The sequence below is a fragment of the Bubalus bubalis genome, chromosome 3, assembly GCF_019923935.1.
Source record: "Bubalus bubalis isolate 160015118507 breed Murrah chromosome 3, NDDB_SH_1, whole genome shotgun sequence".
Classification (NCBI taxonomy): Eukaryota; Metazoa; Chordata; class Mammalia; order Artiodactyla; family Bovidae; genus Bubalus; species Bubalus bubalis.
Window position 1 is genome coordinate 12,754,438 of NC_059159.1, and position 21,121 is coordinate 12,775,558.

Below are 21,121 nucleotides of genomic sequence, written 5' to 3' on the forward strand. Positions count from 1 at the left end.
TGCCATTTCCTTCTCCAATGCATGAAAGAGAAAAGTGAAAGTGAAGTCACTCAGTCGTGTCCAACACTTAGCGACCCCATGGACTGCAGCCTACCAGGCTCCTCTGTCCATGGATTGTCCAGGCAAAAGTACTGGAGTGGGGTGCCATTGCCTTCTCCTTCCTAATTATAAGACTGTTGCAAAAGGGGAAACATCTTCTACGACCCACAAATCCTATTTCCCCAAGCCATTGATATAAATGACTTTTAAACTTTGATTCCTGAGAGAATGGCATTTAAATTGACAGAGAATTCCTGTGTCGTCTGGGTCTGAGTATGTGAGTACATTTTAGCCCAAAAGTCCTGAAAGTCCAACACCACAGTCTTGCTTTCCAAAAAGGAGCAGAATTTGCAGCTTTAACCAAGGGCCGTGCGTGGGGTGGCTGGCACAAGGCAAGTTTCCTCCTCCCCAGGCAGGCCCCATCCCTCCACAGGGAAGCGTGTCACTCTGCCCCATTACTCAGCCTGTTCAAAAGGCTTGGATGTGAAGAGATTGTGTTTAGGGTGTGACCTCCACTCACCAGGCCGATTACCCAGCCCACTCCCAAGTCACTGCTATGGTGACCTCCTTTCTACCGTGGCAAAGACGAGCCGGGGTACTGAAGACTGTGCTTCTAGAAGCTGGAGTGCTCCGAGGACTTGCTCCTACAATTTCTCTTTCTGCAGAAGCAGGAAAGAATTAAAAGGAATTGCCACCAAAGCCCAAGAAGCAAAGTCCACCAAAAGAGCGCACACCAGCCACTGCTCTACTGAGGTGTCTGAGAAAGCACCTTTAAGAATCTCCAGCATCATGATTATGGCACATACACCTTCTTAGCCCCTTCATGGATCCCAGCCCTGTCGTGGTGAAGGGGCTTGTGTAACTCAGTGAAGCTGTGAGTCATGCCACGTGGGGCCACCCAAGAGAGACAGGACATAGTGAAGGGTTCTGACAAAAATGATCCACGGAGGAGGAAATGGAAACTCCTTCCAGTATTTTTGCCATGAGAACCCCATGAACAGTATGCAAAGGCAAAAAGATATGGTACCCGATGAGCGCCCCACCCCACCCCACCCCCAGATCAGAAGGTGTCCAATATGATACTGGGCAAGAGCAGGACGAGCAGAGGGCAATTACTAACAGCTCCAGAAAGAATGAAGAGACTGGGCCAAAGTGAAAACGATGCTCAGTCGTGGATGTATCTGGTGGCGACCGAAAAGCTAGGGCAGAGAGTGTCATTTTCAGGGCAAGATGCCCAGGGTGTGAACCAGTCAACGCCAGACCGTGAATGGGCTGCAGAGGTTTCTCCACATGAGAGTGACCTTTGGCTGAGGATTCAGGGCCTTGGACTCTGAAACGGCACCTTCTGTTTCTCCAATTCTCAGGGGGCCTGACCCAGGCTGGAGTCCAGCTGAGGGGCCACACCCAGCTGTGAGGGCCCTGAGCCCCACCAGTCTGGCATGAACTCGGCTGTTTTGAAGTTTCTCGGCACTGGCCTCGCAGTGTCTCGGGGTTGGATGCCCTGTGGTAAGCACACACATGTTCTATGCGGCCTGGCACAGGATGAACCCCAGGCAAGCATGACTGTTCCTGGAGTCTTAGTACAAAGATGAGCTCCAGGACCCAATTTGGAAATCACCCCCCGCCACAGTATCACTTTTCCCAGCATCGCAGGAAGTGTTCATGGACACCAATTCTGCCAGGACAGTCTGTTGAGATCACAGAGAATCTCAGTTGTCACAGAAAGAGGTAAAACAATCCTCAAGGATGGTGCCGCATCACATCTGGCTGGGTGACCTCGGAGCCAGCCCCTCCCCTCACCATCTTGCTGAAAGTTTTACTTTTGTTTTTGGTTCGAAGGATTCATTAACAAAAGAAACCACTTGTCACACAATAAACAATTTCAATATTTACTAGAAGAGTATTTGGCGTAATTTCAATATACAGGCATTAAAAGAAGAGAAATAGAAACAATAGAGAAAAGTAATACCACGTACATCACCACACAGGGCCGACTAACATCCAGACTTAAACAGAGCTGGAAGGTCCCTCGGTAATAGCCATATGGATTCCCAGTTGTGAAAAGGTCCGCATCTCGCAGTTGAGACTTCAAATTGCAGTTTTGGAGGCTCCCGCTTGGAATCCCAGGGTGCAGCTGATACCAACCTTCATGGGTGTGCAACAATGCAGCTCTGGTTTTCCTTCACCTTTTACACTGTTGTTTGTTTCACCTTGTGAGTCACAAGATTTTCCAGACCCCAGGGAGTTGGGCAGAACTCCAGGGGCTCAAGAAAATCCAAGCCCCGTTCCCTTTCTTATCCAAAGTGCCCCTTGACATGCTGGTAACAATTTGTGTGTTTGCCAGCAGCACATAGTCCAGGCAAGATCAGAAGTCAGTCAGAGGCCTTCTCTCCAGCCTCTGAAACCTGAACAAGCCTTCCTCCGTTGTCATTTCCCTAACACTGCCCCCCGCCCGTTTGCTGTCAAACCCAGCACAGTGACATAGCACCCACACACCCACACCCCACTCACAGGCTTCTGCATAGCCTGGGGTTTCCATCTGCAGGGGAAGGCTGGATGGGTCGCCCCTTTGCCCTTCTTGATGCTTCTCCGTGTCTCTGCTTCACCCAGACTGTGGACATAGGCTACAGACTGGCTGAGAATGTTACAGTTGTGTGTTTTCTTATTTCCACAGAAGTTCATTTTCATTTTAGAAGCCTTGGAAAATGCAGATAAGCAGAAAATCCTTCCCAAAAGTGGCCTTGGCCAACATCTGGTTCTCAGTCCTCTACGTGTGTGGTTCCTGCCTCTGGGGTCCGGCCCTCTGCATCTCAAGGTCCTGCGGTTATTAATCAGGTCTTCTATTGACTTCTAGTCACTAGACCTGGCCGAGGCATGAGGGATCTAGAACCATGGTACCTGCTCCAAGGGCCCTGGGAACACACCTAACACCAGGGGCACATGCATGCACACTTAGACACTGCACACCCGCACTCACAGACATGACACACCTGCACACTCACAGCAGGTCTGTGGGGCTGCTGATGCAGCAGAGCTGGTCTGGGGATGGCTTCCACATGTTCCCAACCCACCAGACAGGGCTCTGCCGGGACAGAACAATGGACGCTGAGGAGGCAGCCTCCTGATTCCACAGATCAGAAAACAGAGGCCAGACAGATCAGAGTCGGGAGTTCTCAGCGTTTCCAAGGACAGGCTCTTAGTTTCGGTTCTGATGAGAGTCAGGCCGGCATTGGGCTGGGGCTCCTTTCTGGAGGCTGAGGTTTGGGGTGGGGAAACATGAGTCCATGCAGCCTGAAGTCACCAGCAGGGGATGCCATTGGCAAACACTAAGTCAGCAGCAGAGTCCCAGGCCTGGGAGCGGATGCTGCCGCCCCAGGGCTGCTCCTCCCTGTCGTTGGGATCCCCAGGATCTTGAGGGGCCTGCCACAGGCCAGTGGGGCAGGCCAAGGGTTCCTGGAAGCCCTCAGTTTCCATAATCCTCCCACCACCCAAAGATTTATGGGTGTGATTCAGTCTTGTGTTGACGTGCTGGTTTTGTCTGGTCGTGGGTCTGTAAACAAAAGTGCAACACACAGCAGGAACAGGGGCATAAAGTAGGAGGCGTGGCTATGCCTCCGTGGGGCCGTTTGTGCATCTGTCAATGTCCCCTCATGGCACACCCCACTGATATCCCCTCAGAGAATCCTCTCACGGTTCCCCTCAAGTTCCCCACATGGCTGTTCCCCTTGATGTTCTCCTCATGGCTTCTCCTCAGGATGTTCCCTCCTGGCTTCCCCGGATGCTGTTTCTTTCCTCGCGGGGTCTCCTCCTTACTATCCCCTCGTGGCGTCCCTGATCCTGTTCCCCTCATAGTGTACCCCACGGTTTCCCCATGGCAGCTCCTCATGATGTTCCCTTCACGGCTGCCCTCATGGTGTCCTCTCAGGACATCCCCTCATGATGTTTCCCTCATGGTGTCTCCTTGTGGCATCCTCTCATGATTATCCCTTCGTAGTGTCTCCTCTTTGGGTCCCCTCATGATTCCCTTCAGGATGTCCCCTCATGGCATCCTGCACCGTGTCCAGCAGCGGGGTCCCTGGAGGCGACGAGAGCTGCCCACATACATCCTGCGGTTTCTCCAGTGCAGGCCCGTCTACAGCCTGTGGGCAGGACCGTCACGGAGTGGAAGCTGGGTGAGTGTGACCTGTGCCTATGTCGAATGTCTGAACCTCCCACCTCATTCTCCGTACAAGTTTGGGTTTTCTCTGACTTCAAAACAAATAACTGAAATAAACCTTAGAAATGGTTTTTAACTGAAAACACGTGTTATTCATCAACCGCCTCAGCCATTCACTCAGATGACAGACAGTGACGAGCCTGGTCTCCATGAGGGCAGGCTGCCAGTCACTGAGGCCTCATTGCTATGGTTTGCCCAGAATGTTTAATCCTCAGCATTTTCTATTACCTTCCTGGAATGTGTGTTTTGAAGGAGATGCTCTTTCTACAGGGTGGTGAGAGAAAAAAAGAAAGTCTACCAGAAGTGCCCCAGGTTTACATCTTTGGTGTTTGGTGTATTTAAGCGAAGGTCTATGGCTAATGGATTCCATATTTGCGGGGCCCCCTCTCCGTTTCTCAGGTGGGGCCAGAGTGGGAGGTTTCATCCAGATCAGCATCACTCAGGCCTTTAGGATCAGAGACTTTCCTTAACCCATGCACCCTAGAAGCATGAATCCTAAATCCCCTCGGTGGCCTGGTAAGCAGGGGCGGGGAGCTGGGCCCAGGTCACAGGGCTCAGGCCCTCTCTGTGCCTCATGGGAACCAGGGGAACCCCAGCCTGGCTCACAGGGCAGCATCCGTCCTGCAGGTGGTGGCAGGGGGACATGCGGAGACCTGAAAGCCAGGGGGGAAGGTGTGCCTGCCCCCGCCTGGGCACTGGGGAGGCAGCGGGCGCGAGTCAGCGGGAATCTGAGCAGAGGCATGCTGCTGCCTTCCCTCCTTGGGAACCTTCCAGCAGGGGAGCCTGTGGCCCCAACTCCACAGGCACCCCGACTTCCACATGTCTCTAGGCAGCAGGGCGGGGAGCACCGACAGGGCCACGCCCAGGGGCACACTGGGCTGCTGGCAGAGGTCACGGCCTGACTCTTGCTGGAAGTGACAAGACTGAGCTTTCTGCCAGTGGTGGGAGCAGGGAGCCATCGATGGCAAACAACTCTCAGTGACAATGCCCACAGGCGTCCAGTCCCTTCCGCCCCCTCACTTGCCACCCCCCACCCAGCCTGCAGTGACCCTGCCTGCCTGAGGCACCCATGAGACAAGGGGCGTGACCCCATAGCCACTCTCTTCCTACATGGGGAGATGGACATGCTCAGCATGAACTGGGAGGGCAGGTGGTCTGAAACCAGAACGCTTTGCAAGAATAGGTGGCTTTCAGCCGTGATGGGGAGATGGACATTTTGATATATCTGGTTTCAGCTGCCAGCTGCCCACATAGGCTTTATTAAGGAGAAAAAAAATTGCTACATTCTGGGGAAATGAATGGGTTAAACCCAGTTGGTCTGTGTGGCCACGGGATGTGGCTGGGAACCCCAAACACTGGAGGAGGGTCAGCCAGATGCAAAGGCATGTTCAAGGGTCACTCTGTGGCTTCCCTGGACGCTCAGATGGGGAAAAATCCATCTGACAGAGAACTTCCCTCCCAGTTATAGGTATTTGTGTCCCTTTCTCCTGATGCTGCAGTGGGCCCCATGTCTCAGTCTCTGGGCGACTCACCATTGTTCCTCTCCAGGCCCAAGGCCTCATTCATTGTTAATGGCTACCGGGGCTGTTGTGGCGAGGTCAGTCCTTCCCAGCATGGGGTGTTGTAGGGAGGCCAGGACAATGGTGACCATGTGGGCCTCAGTCCGTAGTTTTGGGACCCTGGGTTGAGGGGCTGGAAGCGTGGCAGCTCTCCCAGGGCCAAGGCTCCCACAGAAGCCAGGTTCTCCCCAGGTGTTCTGGGCCCATGGCGCTGGCATCCCCTCCTTGTTTGGAGGACTGTGGCCTGGAGGCTGAGTCGCCTCCTCTGCCTTCCTCTTGGCCCAGGGTGAATAAAAGAGGATGGTAAATCTCCTCTTAAGCAGGACTGAGTCTGGGGTGTCCATGGGTCTTTGCATCTTAACATGGTTACATCAATCAGGCATCTGTAGGTCACAGCTCGGCGTGTTCTTCAGGCTGAGCACCCACTGCCCCTGAATTGGGTGTGCCCTCCTTGTAGAGCCCAGAGCTGACCCCACAGCAATGTGGTATGAGGCAGGCTGGAAAGTTCCACTGTGGGGTAGAAGCCTGGCGTGGTCTCAGCTCTGATGGTCGAGAGACCCTCAGCAGACTCTTGGGGAAGCTTCAGGATGTGGGGCAGAGGTGGGTCTTTGACCTGGGATCTGTGCTGCCCTGCAAGGATCTGGGCCCCATCACACCTGCTATATAGGAATAAGCATCCACTCTCGGTGTCTAGAAGTTGTGTGTAGGGGGTTTGAGCTGGAACACAGGGTGGACACCATCTCCTGGAAACATCCTATCCAGTGGGCCCTGGCGGTATTACTACGTGGTTCTGACAATCAGGTCTCAGACGCTCCCAAAGCCTGGGGCATCAAGTATGATGTAAAACTTGGTGAAGATGTGTAACCACAGTGAACCGGACCCCGGTCTCTCTCCAGTCTGCTTGCGTGTCAGGCGGCCTCAGTTGGGCCCAGAGCATCTCTGAGACCTGGTTAAGAGCAAATTGACCTGACGACACATTTAGTTGATTTGATAGGTCTATTGAGGGGTGTGCCAGTGTCTCTAAGATCGATGAAGGTTTTGCTATCTATCTGGGAGAGGAATGGTGAGCTGAGGTTGAAAACATATGTGCTTAGTCACTTCAGACACTTCAGACAGTCAGACACAAAGAGTGTCTGACTCTTTGTGACCCCATGGACCGTAGCTCACCAGGTTCCTTTGTCCATGGAATTCTCCCGGCAAGAATACTGGAGTGGGTTGCTATGCTCTCCTCCAGGGGATTTTCCTGACCCGGGGATCGAACTCACGTCTCATACGGCTCCTGCGTTGCAGGAGGGTTCTTTACTGCTGAGGCACAGGGGAAGCCCAAGGGTGAATGGTACTCCCCCAAATTCATATCCACCCGGACCTGTGAATGGAACCTTATTTGGAGTCAGGGTCTTTGCAGATGTATTCATGACCAAACCATCCTGTCTGGCCTTAATCCCGATACGACTGATGTCCTTATAAGGAGAGACAATTTTGGATACTGGGAGAAGGCCATGTGGTGACGGGCAGAGAGTGTAGAGACGTGGCCACAAGCCCAGGAAGCACGCATCGCCGGCACCACCAGGAGCTGGAAGAAGCCTGGGGCAGGTTCTCCCTCGGAGCCTCCAGGAAGCAACGACCCTATGCTGGTTTTGAACTTCTGGCCTCTGGAATTGTGAAAAAATTAATTGCTGTTGTTTTAAACCACTACATTTGCAATTCATTCTGGCCTCCAGGTACAGATTTCTTCCCTACATGCCCCCTGCTCTGGGCGGGCTCTCTGGCTTCATGACAGGAAGCTGTGAGATGTGTGGTTCAAGGGGTGGATGAAAGGGACCCGTGTCCTTCGGTGCCTGGCAGCGTCAGCTGAGGTGTATAAGATGTGAGATTGTTGGCAGAGGCCGTGGTACTCGTCCATGCTGGTCAACACACATTTCACTTCTAGGACTGCTCTCCACGATGCAGTCAGACACAATTATAACTGCACCAACTCCACCCCCATCCCCACCCCCTGCTGCCCATCTTTCTTTCTGTGTGAGACTTTTCAAAACTAGAATTTTCTGAAATTCCTGTGTTTGTAGGGAGCCAAGGCACTTGTTTCACCTTTCCATCCCAGCAGGCCAAGTACATCCTGATCCATCATAAACGTTTTGTTCCAGCCAGACTTGTGCTTTCATAAGAATGACATTTCTCTGTGCTCTTTTGTGGTCATCTGAAGAGGCCACCAAAGAGGAGACAGTGAAATTATGACCCAGACGACACAGGAATTCTCTGTCATTTTAAATGCCATTCTCTCAGGAATCAAAGTTTAAAAGTCATTTATATCAATGGCTTGGGGAAATAGGATTTGTGGGTCGTAGAAGATGTTTCCCCTTTTGCAACAGTCTTATAATTAGGAAGGAGAAGGCAATGGCACCCCACTCCAGTACTCTTGCCTGGAAAATCCATGGACAGAGGAGCCTGGTAGGCTGCAGTCCATGGGGTCGCTAAGAGTCGGACACAACTGAGTGACTTCACTTTCACTTTTCTCTTTCGTGCATTGGAGAAGGAAATGGCAACCCACTCCAGTATTCTTGCCTGGAGAATCCCACGGACTGCGGAGCCTGGTGGGCTGCCATCTATGGGGTCACACAGAGTTGGACACGACTGAATGGACTTAGCATATAATTAGGAAAAGCGCTAAGGAAGAAGCTATTAAACCATGTACGTGGTCTCCAATCTAAGCTGCAGGCAAATGAGACAAGGAAGCACATTGCCCAGGTGTTAGGAAACCCAAACCAAGAGGGCCAGGAATGCGGTGCAGGAGGTAATAGAATCACTCAGTAATTAAAGCCATTGATGCCCCCCGCCCCCCAGGCTTGGCTTCCAAGGCACTGCTGGAGGAGACAGGAGAGACAGGGTGGAAATGGCAAAAAGGGGTCAGGCTAGTTGCTGCCCTGATTCTGGTCACTTGTGTTTGAATGAGGAGGAGGAACTTGCTGCTTTTGCAATGGATTGCCAAGCTCCACATTTCTTCCCTGTGATATTGACACTCCAATGTATCCTGATGCCAATGTATCCTGGTGGATCAGGGTGGATTTTTTTAGACCCTCATCCTAACGCCTCCCTCCAACGGGAGACACGAATATGTACAGGTCCCGCAGAGAATGAAGATTCCCCGATTGGTGCAATTATTTGTGCTGTTCCAGAGAACCCAAGTGGAACAGAAGGAGGGAGCGGAGTTTGTAAGACCAGTGTAGTTGGGACTAGACTAGTTGATACAGGTTAGGTCTGAAGAGGCTGAGAGTAGGACATTGTCAGAGACTGGTCCAATGAGTTGTGCAGTTTTTTGTTGGGAAGGGGAGGGGTAGTTGCCCTGTAACAGCCAGCTTAAAGGTAAAGGAATTGTTATGACGGTGAGGGAGACAGTGACATGCATATCTAAGACTGGGATGTGTGTTGTGTGTACTGGAGGAATTGGAAGGAAGAGATGAGAAGGCGGGTAAGGTGTTGGTTGCCAGAGGGAGGTTTTAGGACAGGCCGTAACTGGGAAAGGAGGTCTAGGTGTTTATAAGGCTCAGGGGTTGCCTGTAACCTGGAAATTATGTTTTTGATGACTTGTTGTTGTTCCTTTTCCCGATTTTGAGCTAGTACCCCACCCCAATCTGAGTACCCCCCAGTGGGTAGTGGGATAGAAACATATGTTTCTTCCATTTGGCTTATGGCAGGTACTCATGAAACTCCCTCTCTTGTGTTTGTGGTGGGGAATGCTTCCACCCATCCCGAAAAGGTGTCCACAAGGCCCAGGAGGTATCTGACTCTCCGGACCGGGGGCGTGTGAGTAAAGTCTATCTGCCAATCCTGTGTTGGGAGGCTGACTCGCATTTGATGGGTTGGAAAGGATGTCGGTTTAAGGTTGGAATTGGGGTTAGTACGCTGACATGTCTGACAGGAGCAGGTAAGGTTATCTAAATATTGTTGGTCAGCATTGGTTATGGGGAAGTGGTTACGGAGGAACCGTCGGAGTGTCTTGGATGAGGGATGAAAAAGTGAGTGTAGATAAGAGAGGATTTCTGTGGTGGTGGGAGGGTCGGGTGGAGTCAGAGCTAAGATGACAGGGGACTGGGGGGAAGGATGGGACAGTGCTATCTCCTTTGCCTTCTGGTCTGCAGCATTGTTGTAGGCTGATGTGAGACTTCCCTTGTGATGCCCCCCACAGTGGAGGATGGCGGCTTTGTTTGGTAAGAGTGCTGCCTCTAGAAGTTTGTGGATCAGGTCTGAATTAATAATGGGGGGTCCCTTTTGGGTTAGGAAACCTCTTTCCCTCCATATTAGGATGTTTGAGTGAAGTATGTTATAGGCATATTTGGAGTCTGTGTGGATGTTAACCCTTAGATTTTTAGCCAGAGTTAAAGCTCTGGTGGCTTCCCAGTTAAAGACTTCCCTGGTGGCTCAGAGGATAAAGCGTCTGCCTGCAATGCAGGAGACCCGGGTTCGATCCCTGGGTTCGGAAGATCTCCTGGAGAAGGAAATGGCAACCCACTCCAGTGTTCCTGCTTGGAGAATCCCATGGACAGAGGAGCCTGGCGGGCTACAGTCCACGGGGTCGCAAAGAGTCAGACACGACTGAGCAACTTCACACTCACACACTCAAGCTCTGGTGAGAGCTATCAGTTCTGCCTGTTGGGAGATGGTGTGAGGTGGCAGAGGTGAAGCCTCAGTTGTCTGGGTCCCGTGACTGTGACGAGGCCCCTGGGTGATGGCGTATCTGCTGCAAAGGGTGGGGTTTTTGAGAGCTGCCATCAGAGAACCAGTGTGGGGTGTCTGGTCTAGGATGGGCTGATCTGTTAAATGTTGGAAGGGGTTTTGGGTAAGATCTACTGTTAGGCTGCAGCTATGTAGGAGGGAGTCTGTTGTAGAGGACGTGGGTAATAAGCTGGCAGGGTTAAGGGGAGAGCAGGGGGAGAATGAGAGCTGAGGGTCGAGGAGAAAAGTATGTAGGACCTGTGCCCTGGAAAGGGGAAGGGAGAGGAAAGCCGGATGTGATAGTAAGTCTCCGAAGGTGTGTGGAGAACAGACTGTTCCAGGGGCATGCCTAGAGGGTTTATTTCCTTCGAGTACGAGGGCTGCAATAGCAGCCATGGCCTGTATACAGGGAGGCCGGCCCTTGGTCACCAGGTCAAGCTGTTTTGATAGATAGGCTATGGGAGCCCAGGTGTCTCCGGCCCGCTGACACAGAAGTCCCAGGGCCTGTCCTTGGTTGGAGAGTGCAAAGAGAAAGAATGGTCTGGTGTGATCTGGCAGGTGGAGAGTTGGCACTCGGAGGAGGCTCTGGGTGAGCTGGCAAAGAGGATTGGCCAGCGAGGAGGGGTTAAAGAGGGGCTCATCCGGACATCCTTTAGTTGCCTCACAGAGTGGCTTCGCAATGAGGGGGAAGTTAGGGATCCAGATACGGAAAAAGTTGAGGAGGCTGAGGGTAGACAGGAGCTCCCTTTTTGTTTTTGGAAGTGGACAGTTAATCAAGGCCTGGATTCTATCTGAGGGAATCGTTCTTTGTTGATGGGATATGGAGAGCCCCATGTAGGTGATGTTTGTCTGGGCAATTTGGGCCTTAGATATGGATACCTGATAACCCCAGGATCCCAGGGCCCCAAGGAGTTTGTCAGTATGTTGGAGGCAGAGGTTTCGGGTTGGGCTACAAACGAGGAGGTCATCTACGTATTGGAGGAGATGACTCAGGGCTAGGTCGAGTGTCTGTAGGTCCTTTTGTAAAGCCTATCCAAAAATGTGGGGAGTGTCTCTGAACCCCTGGGGGAGAACTGTCCATGTTAGTTGTTCAGAAACATGAGTCTCGGGGTCTTACCAGGTGAAGGTGAAAAGGAGTTGGGAGAGGGGGTGGAGCGGGATGGTGAAAAAGGCAATCTTTGAGATCTAATAGCATGAAGTGGGTTGCAGTCGGGGGTATGGCGGAGAGTAAGGTGTAAGGGTTAGGGACTACTGGGAATGTTGATATAAGAAAAGCCTCATTGACTTTCACAAATCCTGGTCCAGGATCCTGGACCAGATCCTGGTCCCTTCCTTACTGCCAGAATAGGGGTGTTGTGTGGTGAATGGGTAGGAATTAGGATAGAGGCTTGAAGAAGACGGTCTACGATAGGCTTAAGTCCCTTGTGGGCCTCCGGGGTAAAAGAGTACTGTTGTGGGTGATTATAGTCAAGGGGTCTTTTAGGGTAATGTGGACTGGGGGATGATGTTTGGCTATGGATGGGTGATGAGTGTCCCAGACTTGGGGGTCTGAGGTGGGTAGATGCAAGGGAAGGTCAGGGTGAGGGACAGGGACCGTCCAGGTGCCATCTGCATGCAGAATATAGAGACTGTATCGAGAGGGGTATGGTCATAAGGACCCCCAATTTGGATAACAAACCTCTCCCTAGGAGTGCCATCGGGCACTGAGACATTATGAGGAATGAGTGTATAAGGTACGATTTTCCAAATTGACAGAGTAATGGAGGGCTCATTTTTGGCCTTAGGGGAACTCCAGATACCCCCTTGACTGTGAGTTCTGAGTCTTGAGTTGGGCCAGAGTAGGAAGTTAAGAGAGAGAAAGCAGCTCCGGTGTCTATTACAAAATAGGTCTTTTTTCCAGCCACTACCCCATCTACCCTAAATTCCGAGCTCATGTTTGGGACACGGGCCAGGGGGCTGGAACCTGGGCCGCATCATTGGAACAACTCTTGTAGGGTTGGGCTGGGGTTCTGGGGAGAAGTGGAGATTTCCCCAGAGGCGCCAGGGCATCCCTGGGGACACTCCATCTTCCAGTGTCCCCACTGGCCACAGGTTGGGCATGCTTTTGAGGGGGCCACGGGTTTGGGCATGCCTTTGCCCAGTGTCCTGAACTGGTTGCATCGGAAGCAGGGTCCGGGGGTGGGGGGCGGGTCTTAAATCCCGTTCTGGGATGACTTGGGCCAGGCTGATCTCTTCCCTTAATTGCTGCTGCCAAAAAGGCATATTTAGCTTTTCTCTCACGTTCTTTTTCTCTCTTAGCCTCCTCCTCTCTATTATCGAACACCTTGAAGCCTACTTCTAGAAGGTCTCTTTGGGGGGTCTCAGGGCCCTTTTCTAGTTGTCGAAGCTTGCGTCTGATGTCAGGGGCGGCCTGGCTGATGAATTGAATGTGAAGGTAGAGTAAGCCAGCAGGGGTGGTGATATCTAGGTTGGTATACTTCTGGACTGCTTATGTGAGGCGGGCCGAGAATAAGGCTGGATTTTCATCTGCCCCTTGGGTGATTTCCCTGACTTTATCATAATAGACACGGATATGAGTATTTTTCTGCATCTCTTCTAGAATGCAGGTAATCATATGATTCTCCTGATTCCTGGGTCACCAGGCTGGTAAGTCCAGTGGGAATCTAACAGAGGCACCGCCTCATCAGCAACTGGGCTCACCCGGTCTTGGCTATGTAAATGATCAGCATGGGCTTTTGCCTCTTGCTAGATATGGTCTTTTTCATCAGGGGTGAGAGTGGCATTTAGGATATAATAGACGTCTCTCCATGTGAGGTTATAGGCCTGGGAGAGTCTCAGGAATTCTTTCCTGGATCTGGTAGGATTTTCAGAAAATGATCCTAACTTTTCTTCTATCTGGCTCATATCTGACAATGAAAATGGCACGTGGACTTGGGTGGGGCCCTCTGGTCCTGCCAGCTCTCTCAGGGGATCGTGTTGGGTACATGACCGTGTGGCAGGGGGAGAAGGAAGTGGGGAGGGAGAGTCGGGGAGATTGGGTAGCGGGGTCGAGGGGGCATCAGGAGAGGTTTCCGGGCCAGTAGGAGAGTTGGATGAAGGGGAAGGAGAGGGTTGGCAGGTGACAGGTAGAGAAAGGGCGCGGAAAGTCGCGGTCTGTGGTTAGTTGAGGAAGAGCCCATTTGCTTGGGAGGCAAGCTGCATAGAAGGACCTAGTGGGTGGAGCGGGCCTTGCATAGGGAGGGCCTGCTCCAAAGGGCTCAAAAGGCTTGGGCATATGGGACCTCCGACCACTTGCCATTCTGTTTAAGGAAGTCGGTGAGATTTTTGAAGAATGTTCAAGTCAAATGTGCGGACTTCAGGCCAGAGGTCTTGATTGTCTAATTGGTATTGAGGCCAAATCTGTATACAGAGTTGTTTTAAACAGTTAGCTTTGAGTTCAGTGAGTGACAGTGGTTTGAGATTTTTGAGAACACAGGTCAGAGGGGAATCTTTTGGGACGGATTGGCCAGACCCCATAATTGAAAGGCAAGCAGAGGCTCCTATTGAGAGCTCAAGTCCTTACCCGTAGTCAGAATAGGAGTTATGAGAAGAGACCTTTGTGTTGAGGTGGAGCATCTCCCTCCGTCGCCTACACAGTGGCTCTGGGCTGGGGGTCCCCGGGACCCGGAGAGGACTGAGTTCTAGGGTGCCTCTAGAACACCGTCCAGATCTTACCTTAATCTATGGGCCGGCTTGAGTGGAGTGTTGCATGTAGAGCAGTCGAATGGCAGGAGTTCCCTATTCCGGAGGTCATCAGAGAGAGAGAGAGGGGGAAATGGGGTAGAGCCGAGGCCTGGGGGTACGCACAGCACCAATAAAGCCTTAGCCCAAGGCTTGAACCGCTCACGAAGGCACTTGTGTCCCCGAGGGGAACTTGAGCCCTGGCAGAAAAGTGAGCTCGGAGGATGTTTGCACTCCCAGACTCCTGGAAAAGGGAAAACAATGAGAGTGAGGGAGAGTGAGAGAGAGTGAGACGAGTGCCTCGCCCCTTCCAGGTTTCAGCACCAAGAATGTAAGGTATAGTTCAGGCTGAGGCAGAAAGAGGAAAGACGACCTCAACAGAAGTAGGTTGCCTTTATTCAGGCAAGGAGGGGCGACAGTCGGCCTAAGGACCAGGCTGAGAGCCGAGAGGGATCAGGGAGGCTCCATATTTATAGGGAGGTTTGTGGAAGCGCTAAGGGAAACGTTAATCAGGCGGGATGTTTTGGGTATTCTTTAGTTGAGATGGCATTTGTAGTTGGGCAGGGGGTGATAAGTCTTCTGGGCAGGTGTAGGGGGTGGAAGGTTTCTGGACAGGGGGTGATAAGTCCCAGATAGATGCAACCGGCCTGGAGCATCAGGGCAGGACCTGAACTTCTGCTTGTTTTCTCTGAAGTTAGATGATTCAGCACGGGCCTTTGAGACTGTTGTTTCCTTTTCTAGGCCCAAAAGACTCCTTGAGGCCCAAGTGTGATTCTGACGATGACAGTGTCCCCAGCTGGAGGGGCCTCTGGCTGCCTGGACCCCTGAATGACCGTGTGGCACAGGCCCCCTGCACAGGCTCCCAGGGTAGGGCGGCTGTTGCTGCTGCTGCTAAGTCGCTTCAGTTGTGTCCGACTCTGTGAGACCCCATAGATGGCAGCCCTCCAGGCTCCCCGGTCCCTGGGATTCTCCAGGCAGGAACACAGGGTAGGGCTGGAGCCCCCTGTTTCCACGGATCCCCCACTGCAGACCGTCACCATGAGGCCCCTCTTTCAACAGAGAGCATGGGCAGCTCAGAGGAGACCTGGTCAGGTGTATATGTGCACGGGGGATCACCCGCATATGAGTCTCCCTCACCATGAGCAGACCCTCAGACCAGGACCCCAGGCATGCTGACTCAGACCTGCCAACTTGGGGCCCAGATCAGAATGGTATTCCGCCTCCCCCGCCCACCCCCGAGAGCAGCTGCCTAGAAGGCCTGTCCAGTTAGAGCCAGACATGGAACAACGGACTTGTCCCAAATTGGGAAAGGAGTACGTCAAGGCTGTATATTGTCACCCTGCTTATTTAACTTATACGCAGAGTACATAGTGCAAAATGCTGGGCTGGTTGAAGCACAAGCCGAAATCAAGATTGCTGGGAGAAATATCCATAATCTCAGATATGCAGATGATATCACCCTTATGGCAGAAAGCAAATGGGAACTAAAGAGCCTTTTGATGAAACTGAAAAAGAGAATGAAAAAGCTGGCTTAAAACACAACATGCAAAGAACTAAGATCTCGCCGGCCTCCCACACGTCTCAGCTTTTTGGCCGGATAGCCCTCATGGGGACAAGGAGGCAGGAGGCTGGGCTGTTCCCTAGGCTGGCCGTTCTGTCAAGGCCTCTGTCTAGACCCTAGTCTGGTTTCTGAGACAAGATGACCTCCTGCTCCCCACAAGTGCCTTCCCACCCACCTCCCCTCCCCCTAGCAGAGTGCAAGCCAGAGACGTGCAGAAGTGATGAGTATTCCAGGCCCAAGGCCATGTCATTGGTTCTGGGTCCACGTGTTCCTCTGTGCATGTGTGAGTCGCTCAGTCATGTCCAACTCTTAGTGACCCCATGGACTGTCACCTGCCAGGCTTCTCTGCCCACAGACTTCTCCAGGCAAGAATACTGGAGTGGGTTGCCATTCCCTCTTCCAAGGGTTCTTCCCGACCCAGGGATGGAAACTGAGTCTCCTACATTGCAGGCAGATTCTTTACCATCTGAGCCACCAGGGAATCCTATCTGCTCCTTTAGTAGCAAACAATCTCCACATTCTTTTAGCCTCTGAATGCTTTTTTGAACCCTTTATCAGCTGAGCCAGTGAAAATCCAACGAGAAAATGACAACTGGGTGGCCGATACTCCATGTGCAAGAACGATGGCATGATGCCGGGAGCCTCCACGGGAGATCCCACCCATGACAAAGGTCATGAGGAAGAGACCTGACAGGCAAAGGCGGATCAGGCCTCAACAGACCCACTGAACCTGCTCAAGCATCTACCCCAAAACCAGAATCTGTCTGTCTTATTATTTTGTGCCTTTCACCAACTCTTCTGACATTAACAGGGGGCTATCCCCGACCACCTTTCTCTGGAAAAAGTCAACTTAGGGCTTTAGTTAAGAAGTCTCTTGGACATAAAAGGAATATTTCTATTTTAACCCCTCTGTTGGCATTCTAGCTTGCCTGACAGGTTTATCCATGCTCTTGCAATTAACACACATGATTGTTCACAACTCCCCAACCTTGAAAGGCACGGGAAGCCAAAACATTCTAAAAGTCCTAATGAGCATAGAGTCCTTTGAGGGATGAAAAATTATTAGAATAGACAGTGTTGGTAAAGGGCTTCATTATTGGGTCAATGCTTGCTGCCAAGTTCCCATATCCCTTATCCATTGTGCACCAGGAGTGCATTGGTTAACATAGTTGGAATGTAGGAAAAACAAGTAGCAGCCTTGGAATTACCCACATCAGACCTTTGAGCTAATTGGTTCTTTTTTTGTTGTGACCCACTGCACCTTTGCTCCCTGAGAATGTAACTCTGTTTAGTACTTTCTGAGGCTGGGAGAAATATAAAGAAAAAACACTTCAAGGGAAAATAAGTTCTCTGGCTGAGCAGCCTTTATCAAAAAAGGGTCATAAAATGTCCACAGGCCTCCAAGGCCAGAAGATATTGTACACAACATTGTTTATGGGAAAGGTATGCAGAAAAAATCCTGGTTTTGATAAAGACAAAACAGATGTAATGTTTGGGCTGACTCTGTATGACTTTGCATCTTTCATTTCCCTCTATGTACAAGTCAAGGTATAAAATTTCCTTTTGAAAATAAAGTTATGGGCCTTGCTCACGGAAGCTTGGTCTTATCATTTTTTTTTCCTTTTCCCTCCTTTTTCTTTTTTTCCTTTTCCCTCCTTTTCTCTCTGTTGTTCTTTCAGGATGACTCCTTGGAACACAGGAGCTTTATTGGCTTTCTGTGTTTCTCAAGAAAGATCAAGCCCTGCTCTCCGCTTTGCTATTCTTATCGCCTAGGCCGTCATCCTGAGGGTACCCCTGGATCCTGCTGGGGCTGGACCCCGGCAGAGTGAAGGAGTGCGGGGCCTCCATTCACATGCCACCAGTCAAGTCCCGAGATTTTGTGCCAAATGGCAACAAACCAGGTTTTGTGACTAGTGTGCATATTTTATGAAGCAGGTGGGACTCAGAGTTCTCCGAAAACCTTACTCCCCTCCTTTACTTAGCAGTCTGCCTCCAAAAGCTTCCCAGGTGACTCAGAGATAAAGAATCTGTCTACCCAGCAAGAGAGGCAAGTCTGGTCCTTGGGTGGGGAAGACCCCTGGAGAAGGGAATGGCAACATACTCCAGGATTCTTGCCTGGGAAATCTCAGGGACGGAGGAGCCGGATGGTCTACAGTCCATGACATCGTAAAACAGTTGGACTCAACTCAGCAAATAAAACAGCAGCAGGCACCTCCAAAGTGGCGAGGTGCTGGGGGGCCGGTTCTGTAAACATTTGCTCCTCTGTCCCAGGGACACCCATGGCTGTTGAGCAGCCTTCACGGAGAACCCACTGTGCTCAGAATGGCTGGCCTTCACACCATGGAAGAGCAGGGACTTCATCAGAACAAACAACCTTGTTTACTGACCCCTCAAAGAAGGGAACTGCAACGCTCTCTCCCTCCCTCCTCCCATCCCAGGGGGCCCAGCCTCAGTGTGGACAGTCCCCTGGGGTTCCCATGAAGCCTGAGCAGCCAGCTGGGCTCTGCTCTCAGCCTGTGGACCTCCCCCTCAGGCTGGCTCTGGCACATTCTGCAAGGTGGGGACCTGAACCCTCAGGTGTGTGCTGACCAGCTGAGGCCCAGGCTTCTGGACCTGTCCCCAGGGCACCTGCCCTCAGCCTCCTGCTCACAGACCTCCTCGGGGCCCCTTGTGGGAAAACACCCAATTTTAAACTTTGACCCTCAGTCACTCTCAGACCTGGTGGCCTCTGGCCTGTATATTCTAGCCCTGGGTCAGGAAGCCTCTAGCAGGAGACGAGGTCAGAATTCAAATGAGGATGCAGAGGAAGAAAGCACTGCCCCAGGGTTGGGGTGAGGAGTGGGAGGACAGGAGGGGCATCTGTGCTCCTGGAGTGTCCTGGCGCTGAGGGCCAATCTGCTCAGGCCAGGAGGGCGGGAAGACCCTTGAACCTTCTGACACCTACTCAAGGCTGAGTGAGCCTCTGAACAGGGTGGCGTTGGGGGAGTGTTTTGGGGGGATGCAGTTGACTAAAAGAAAACCACAGAGTGAGAGAGCTATGATGGAGTGAGAGAATCCGTCCCAAGAGATGGGGGAGGCCAGTTCGTGGGGCCTCTGGCCAGGAGTACAGGAGGACTTTCCTGGGGCACTAGTGGAAAAGAACCCGCCTACCAATGCAGGAACCGTAAGAGACCTGGGTTCGATCTCTGGGTTAGGAAGATCCCCTGAGGAGGGCATGGCAACCCACCCCAGTATTCTTGCCTGGAGAATCCCATGGACAGTGGAGCCTGGCGGGGTACAGGCCACAGGGTCGCAGAGTCCGACACGACTGAGATGACTTGGCACGAACAGATGGTCAAGGATACATCTGGGCGAAGGTGACTCTACTGCTCGCCACAGAGAACAGATAAATCACACGTTAAGATGACGGTGCTTTTGTTTTTGCGGAAAACGCAAGCAGCTGGGGTCAGTGAAATTCTTCCTGAGACACGCATCTAACCATCTGAGGGGCTGCTTGTCCAGATGCATAGAGTCCGTTAACGTCTCTAATTCCTGTGTGAGTGCAGAAGTGCACTGTGAGTCCTCAGCTGCAGCGGATCAACCTTTGCAGAACTGGACAGTGAGCAAGACACTCTGTGCTCCTCTTTTGTGTGCAGGGTCAAGTCCAGCAGGCTGCAGCCCTCAGCTGAGTCACTCAGGGATGGCCCCTCGGCCTTGGTGACCGTCCAGGAGCCCCTGGGAGCTCCCCCTCTTCTCCAGATGGTCTTGGGGTGAACTTCCACCCAGGAAAGGCAGCATGGTGGTGCCAGGGTCCCACAGCCCTCCCCTGGGAAAGGCCAGGGATGGGTCAGAAGGGGGGAGATGATGGCCTTCAAAGGACCCAGGGTTTTGCACTTAGAGCCTGTGGGCATTTCAGCCTGGCCCCAGCCCTTCCACCTACCGCCCCGGGGCCTTGGGGAAGCCCGAGATAGCCAAGGAGGGGTCATTCTACTGTCCCTTCTCCTCCCATCAACCCTGCTCTCTCTAACCTAATAAAAATTGCTGTTTATTCTTAAAGAACACAGTATTCTCTGATTACTTGAGCACAGGACTGTTGCAGAAATTTTGGAGGAAAAAATTTTGAAGAAACTGTAAAAACCTGTAGTTCCCAGACTCAGACTTACTTCCTGATGACATTCTATGTTCGTCTAGCTTTTCTGGAAGTATATATTTCTATGGATTCAAAAGGAAGGGGCTTCCCAGGTAGCACTAGAACCTGCCTGCCAATTCAGGAGCTATAAGCACATGCAGGCTCGATCCCCAGATCGGGAAGATCTCCTGGAGGATCGCATGGCAACCCACTTCAGAATTCTTGCCTGGGAAATCCCATGGACAGAGGAGCCTGGCAGGCTGCACGCCAGTGGGTCCCAAAGAGTCAGACACCATTGAAACGACTTAGCATGCGCGCAGGTATGCATTCACAGGGAAACTGGGATGATGCTGTCTGCACAGTTGGGGGTTTGGGCTGCCTGGTTCTGCTGATGCCCCGACAGTACTGTCAGACGTGCCCAGCCTCACCACAGCCCCTCAGTCCACACCAGACACGTCCACACACACGAGCTGTGTATGGAACCTGTAACTGAGGCAGCTGAGGTCACAGGAGCGCCGCCAACCAGATCCTCTGCTTCCCCGCCGACCCTCAGGTGGTCCCAGGAGCACTGGCTCCTCCAGGCTCAGTGGCACTTCCAGGAGCAGGGCCCCTCTCTGCCACACGACAGACCCCAAGGACCCTCCCCCTTGATGACCATTTCAAGCAGCCCCTGAAGAAGGTCTTTCCCAGCTCCTGCCTCCCCCAGGAACAGCTGAGGAGTCTGCCTCTGTCTGCAGTGCTCTTTCTGAGATGCCTCTCGGAAACTCCAGTGGAGGGAGGGTGTCTCCCGGGATCAGAAGGAGCTGCATCCTGGGCCCTGCCCTGCCCTCTCTTTGGTATGGGGTTAGAGTCTTCCCAGAGAAGCATCCTGATTCTCGGGTAATTCTGGGAATGGATGCAGAAAGTTGAAACGAGAGAGCACACTCTGTGTGTGAAGGTTCCTCCACCACCTTCTCTGGGGGTCACGCGGGGTGACTGGGGTAAGAGAGAGCCGGAAGCTGGGGCATGTGGGCCACTCTCAGGCTCAGTGGGATGAAGGGAAGCCTCTTTGAAGGGCTCTAACTTTTATGTATGATTTTGTAGCTGCATGTCCCTCCCTGGCCTGCTGGTCCAGGGACTTCCCGGGATTGGGGCATAAGCCTCACCCTTCCTGGCACTGATTCCCACTTAGCCCTCCACAAATGTTTGTTGAATAAACAAGAGTTGAT

The 21,121-nt window shown here is 52.2% G+C and overlaps 1 long non-coding RNA gene across 1 annotated transcript; it reads right to left on the reverse strand.

The window, feature by feature from the left end:
* Positions 1–1,914: 1,914 nt before the first annotated feature.
* Positions 1,915–14,903, reverse strand: LOC123332560. The gene is made up of 2 exons (XR_006549378.2): positions 14,239–14,903; positions 1,915–4,178 (listed from the first exon to the last, which is right to left on the reverse strand). It is a non-coding gene; the product is annotated as an uncharacterized LOC123332560 (long non-coding RNA).
* Positions 14,904–21,121: the final 6,218 nt, after the last annotated feature.